At 36.8% G+C, this 6,000-nt stretch overlaps 1 protein-coding gene across 14 annotated transcripts in view; it reads right to left on the reverse strand.

Moving 5' to 3' along the window:
- The window catches only part of LOC129771563 (probable serine/threonine-protein kinase DDB_G0267686), an 84,524-nt gene extending 79,756 nt beyond the window's left edge, over nucleotides 1–4,768 (reverse strand). For all 14 annotated transcript variants that reach the window (XR_008742406.1, XM_055775315.1, XM_055775321.1 and 11 more), the window contains exon 1: nucleotides 4,095–4,768. The gene's annotated coding sequence lies outside the window, so the exon portion shown is untranslated. The remainder of the gene's footprint in view (nucleotides 1–4,094) is intronic.
- Nucleotides 4,769–6,000: the final 1,232 nt, after the last annotated feature.

Below are 6,000 nucleotides of genomic sequence, written 5' to 3' on the forward strand. Positions count from 1 at the left end.
ACTTCAGAAGGGAACGTAAAATAAAATAATCGTTTGATGGTTCTTCCGTTCACATATTTTGTCCTAGGCATCATACCTAGGACTGTCATTAAATTTACTTGTAACGAAGAACATAATCTATCACAATGCATGAATTGACATTATAAGGAATTACACAATATTTTTACTCACAAAGCAAATATATTGAACTCAATTAAATTCGAGAATTGTTTCATTCTATCAAAAATTTAATCAATAGAAACGAATGATTGCTACGCTAAGATAGTCCCACGTCAACCTTGCGGTTATATCATAGATATAACCCACCCATTTTTTTATCCCATTTATTTATTTAAGGCTCATTAGCATTTTAGCTGTAACAGAGCCGATTTTTAATCGTGTACATGTCACATGGTTATCATATCTATAATTAGCACATTACACAGTTGCCATTCGCCAGTATTCCTTCTATATGGTACATTCACACAGTAGCCATTTAGGCGTAAGGGTATTCTTTCTGTTCTTCCATTATCCACAGTTGGACCACCGGACAGCGGAGACAGTTGTTTGATCATTGTTGAGTTATTTATAGAACAGTAGCCCGATGTGTCTGGCAGAGCAGAGCAGTTGTATGGATGAATCGATCTTATTTCGACCGTGGATCGATCTCCATCGCTGATGATTGTTGCGTGGACGTAGCTATTCTGTAACAACACAAAGATGGTCAATGAGGGCCCTGAGTTTTGAACTCACGATCGATCGCTTACTAAGCGAACGTGCAACCAATGTGGCTACGGAGACCCCCTATGTGGTAATCATTTTGTATAGGATAACTTTTTGAAATTTTAGGGTCGATTTTTTTCCATACATTCATTGGCACCCTATTGAGCCCCCTATTATACAACTTTAATGTTAATGATATCGACAATTGCCTTTCTGGACATTGCACGCTACGACAACCATTTTTGGAGCGACTAATAACATATCATGTTTTTTTTTGTACTCCTCGTATTTACGTACTCTCCTTCATTCGCGTGATGTCCCGCCGCATGTCTAATCATTACATGTTAGATGCACATCTGAATCGCATTGGGATCATTGATAATAATAATAGCGTTTCTGATGGTTATCATGATATCGAGCATGGGGTCTGGTCCTGAATAAACCTTCATTCTACCAGGGCTCATCTATTGAAATCACTCAGGGTACTAAAAAGGTAATCTGACTCACCGGTTAGCGACATCTTAGCTAGTCGCGACCTCAACCTAATTCTCCCACTTAACCAATTTCCCAAAAGAAATGATATCACTGTTTGATTCCTTCCCTCCTCATCAAACCAAATCCAATACCCCCTCCCCCCTCCCCCCACCATCCTAGACCACAATCCTAATCCTGACCAATCAATCTAGTTTTAGATTTAGTTGTTATTACATTATCAGCAAATTTTATTTTAAGGTGAAATTTAACTCTGTAAACGTTAGATACTAACTATTTGAATCTGATTAATAAACGTTTTTGGAAAACAAGCAGCATATTCCCAAGTCGAGTGTTTTTGTTCATTGCTATTCGCTTATTTTATTTGGAATCTTTATCATTTCCAGCTGTAACAGAGGCGAATTCAAACGTGTACATTAGGGTGTCAACGAAAATGGCCATCTCGAATTTCAAAAAGTTACCACATAAAAAATATTTACCACCTCGAAAAAACACCCTTTCGCTACGAGCGTCGTCTATAGACGACATCAGGGTGATACTGCTCATCGATCACACCAGCGCGATATGCATATTTTTCAGCGCAGTGCTCCGTTGAGCGGTAGCACTCCGACGGAGCACACTGCCGTGTTGAAAGGTTAAGGGAAAGTGTCGCAAAGCGGTCAAAGTTTGAGTTTTTTGAAAATCTAAAAATCACACGAGGGGAGAGTAAAGGCAATCGGAGTTTTCAAAATATTTTTTTGATACGAAATGTCTTTAAATTGCATGAAACGTCGAGATCTACTGTCATTTCGAAAAACTTTTTTATTCAAAAATCTAATTTTTTTTTCGGAATAAGAAACGAACAATATGGTTTTGGGTGCCAATAAAAAGAGTTATCTTGATTTACCATTCGGAACTTGCTGCAAAATGTTGCTTTGCACGATAATATACCCTTATGCCAAAAGTCTTGAAATTGCATGACCCGTCGGGATTTACTGTTATCTTGAAAAAAAACTTTTGTGAAAAAAACATTTTTTTTGCACTTTGTCGTATTTCCGTCTGAAAAGTCCATTTTTGACAAAACATAACCCGTAAGTCCGATTGAGCTGAAGTTTTGCATATGATGTTTCTTCGAGGTGGTGAACATTTTGTACACGGTAACTTTTTGAAATTTTATGGTCGATTTTCCATTTTTCCACCCTAGTGTACATATTCATTTCCTCGATACATATGACATATTACACAATATCGTCAGCAGAGCACGTGTTGATGGAGAGAGGCTGGAAGCTAACATGAAGACTATTGCGTGGATGTACATATTTCATCAAAACACACAAGTATGGTCAAATTGATGACTCCGAGGTTTGAACTTGATCGTTGGCTAGTAAGCGGACAAGAAACCAGTGTGACTACGAAGACCCTCAAGCCGTGTGTTGTTATGATGGAGTGCCACTTTCATGTTTGGTCGCACATTCTGTTAGTATTTCGGCCGAAGCACGCTTCAAACAAATCGCTTGATAACAGAAGAACGCCCTCGTGATAGTCTGAACCGATTTTTGCAGCTCATAATGGATTATACCATGCCGATCCCACCAAATACAGAGCAATAGCTTGGCGCCAAGTATTTTCGGCGGTTGACCGGACATCATACAAGTTTTCTATGTTTGGGTGTTCGTAATGATGTTGTAAGAATGGTGCTATATGGCGTAGGTTTTGAAAATAAAGAAAATGGAAAACAAAACTCCGTTAGAATCATCAATAATTTCAAACTATAGATAATTTTTAACCAGAGGCCCAATAATTAAAAAAAAGTTGTTTTTTTTAAGTTGATTTCCTTTCATTATAATAATGACAATTTCATGAGATGCACATATATTATCATATTCAGTGAGCGTCGACTTATTGAGTTAAAATGTCTGTTAGACATCATTTCATAGGAACAATCGGAGCGTCACAACTTTTCGTCTTTCTTCATCTACAAAATTAGGTGATGTATGTTTACCTCTGCCAGAGCAAAACCATTGAAATCCAAATGAATTGCGCCCCCCAAAAAAGCTAGAATGAGACAATGGCTGAAAGCCAACAGACTGCTCCACTTCACACGCACTGGGATTACTGCGAACAAATGCACCAATACAGCTTAACTCAGATTGTGCGAAGTCAATGTTGATTCGGGTAAGCATAGTAAAATAAATTCAACCAATTTTTCTCTGCACACCATGGGCTAATTGTGTACAGAGATTCTTCCGATCAAATGAAAATACAAGGTGTGGTTTGTGCTGCTAATAAGAATATGTATAATAAGTTGAATAGGTTGAATTCATGAGATTAAAAAGTAGAAACTAACAAAATGTTACAATTGTTGTGATGGGCATAACCATCTATGCTTCACAACATCCTCAACACGAGGAACTAACATTGACTAGCATCACTAATTGTGATTTTTTATATAGTATATTCGAATTGAACCAAAATCTTAATAAAATAACACGAACAATAATGCGTACTTCAATAGATCATGATCAAAGAAGAAACTATAGTTTTTTTTTAATTTTAATAGACTATAGACAAATGAAAATTTTATTGTCCTTTAAAATTAATGAAAATATTGCAGATAGGATGAAATCATATTTACGTTTCAGTTGAATTCTTTCAGCTACTCTACCAGAATTAAAGATTCATGTCCGGTTTTTCCGTATTTGAATCTTCTTAAACTCATCTTCTTCTAATATTACAACGGATAACTGATTAAACAAAGATATCTAGAAAAGCAATTTGATATTTCGCAAAATCTTGTGGATCTTGAAATGTTATGCAAATTAAATTTCATTATATTATCCATAAAGATGGCAAATCAAAGCCCATTGTGGCACAACATTATTCATTTGGTATATACACTTTCGAGCTTTTATGAAACATACCTCGCACTAATACATGGGAATTTTGACCTTTCGATGGGCACTTTCAGCGCTCTGGTTGCACTTATTCTCACTCATATGCGGCCAACTTTGATCGTGTATGGTGCGTTTCATATTCCCAATACATGAAGAGCCCAGCAAAATGTCCAAACCTGGCCTGCTGCTGCCACTGCTGTGTAGTTTAGATATCCTTTCCGTTTTCTATATTTGTCTGCTTTCGTAGACAGACACATACAAAATTATTTTCATCCGATTACGCACAAACACAGAGCTCTGAAGTTGTAATCTTTTGTGCAACTTTTTTTCTCCTCAATTGTCTAGCAATTTTCCGCTACGAAAATTTTCAATAGCCAATATCCACCGTTCGACACTTTTCAAAGCACTCATATGAATTCCAAATCAATCGAAAAATCTATGAAAATCAGCTCTCCTAACGCACCATTTAGAAGCTGCCATGAAAATCACTCAAAACATGTCTACAATCGAATCATTTCACTTTTGCGAACCGCGTGCAATATCACAAACAAAACCATTTGTTTTGGAACATCTTTATTTTACGTGATCTCGCACCAAAGCATGAATTAATGCAATGAGAAAAAAATTAAAGTCACTTATCAAGGAACTTAAAAAAGAATCAACCAGCACTAAACGCAGCGACAGATGATACGACGCGAACATTCATAACTAGACTGAAATTGTATGCTGCAAGTCGGTCGCTGCATCCTCTGTTTGCGAATCAGAGCAGCCCAATGGAAAATAAATGGCCCGTAAGCTGGCTGCGGACTGATCGGAACACTGAATGAATTTGACTGTTCGGCACGGATGTATCGAAAGCCGTGACCGGAAAAAACGACGCATTTTCTGCGGTGGGAAAAGAAAATACATCTTCAGGAACAAAATCACCAATGAAAATCAAATTCTCCGCATCAAATGAATATTTTCGTGGGTGAAAATAGAGTCCAATATTGATATTTTTGGCGTTTTTTCAGGAACCATTATTGGAAGAAAATGCAACCTGAAATGAAATTATGGGCTTGGCAAATATTTTCAACTTCGCTGCCGAAGGAAACCGTTTGATGGTCGAGGGTAATATTGCTTGGTGGAGAGGAATACAACGCGCTGAAATGAATATTTCGAATGCGGTTGGTTATTATCTCCATCAATCTCCATCCTAAGTCGTTGAAGCCGAGGTACCGGAGGTACCATTTTTGATGAAAGGTAACGATATTTTTGGATAAATACATTCTGACGCGGGAAAACATCATGTGTATAAATGAGACACAAAGAAAATGTTTTTATAAATTCTCCTACACTCGCGATAAGGAGGGTGAATTGAATGACTTTGATGACTGAATGAAGTTGAATAAAATATTTTCTGGAGTTTTGTTTTCATTCAATTATATCTTTTTCTTTAAAAAAAAACAGGAAGTGGGTTATATCTATGGTATAACCGCAAGGGTGACGTAGGACTATCGTTGATTTAGAGATCATTTGTTTGAAGTTGAATCTAAATCCATTCTGAATGAATGAATAAATGAATATTTGGGAGACTTCGAAAACGAGAGCGTTACGTTGGAGGCACAAGGTTTTATGCATCCAATATAGGATACGAAAAACCTTGTTCTGAAGAATAATCTTCAGAAGCTAACCTGCTAACTGTACTTGATTGACAAATCACAAACCCAAATGTATTATATGGATATTTTATGGATAGAAAACATTAAAATAAACTCTTTCGCTTGAATGTAATTTTCAATTCCAAGGGGAACTGGCAGATTATTTTCCAGCAACGATTAGATATTTCCACATTTTCCTCGATACTGGAAGCCCACCAGTGAATAATACTAACTCGATAACCACCTGTTAATAGTACTTGATTGAAAAATATTTGGTCAGAGTGTTACATGGA

This window comes from Toxorhynchites rutilus, chromosome 2, assembly GCF_029784135.1.
Source record: "Toxorhynchites rutilus septentrionalis strain SRP chromosome 2, ASM2978413v1, whole genome shotgun sequence".
Taxonomy (NCBI): domain Eukaryota; kingdom Metazoa; phylum Arthropoda; class Insecta; order Diptera; family Culicidae; genus Toxorhynchites; species Toxorhynchites rutilus.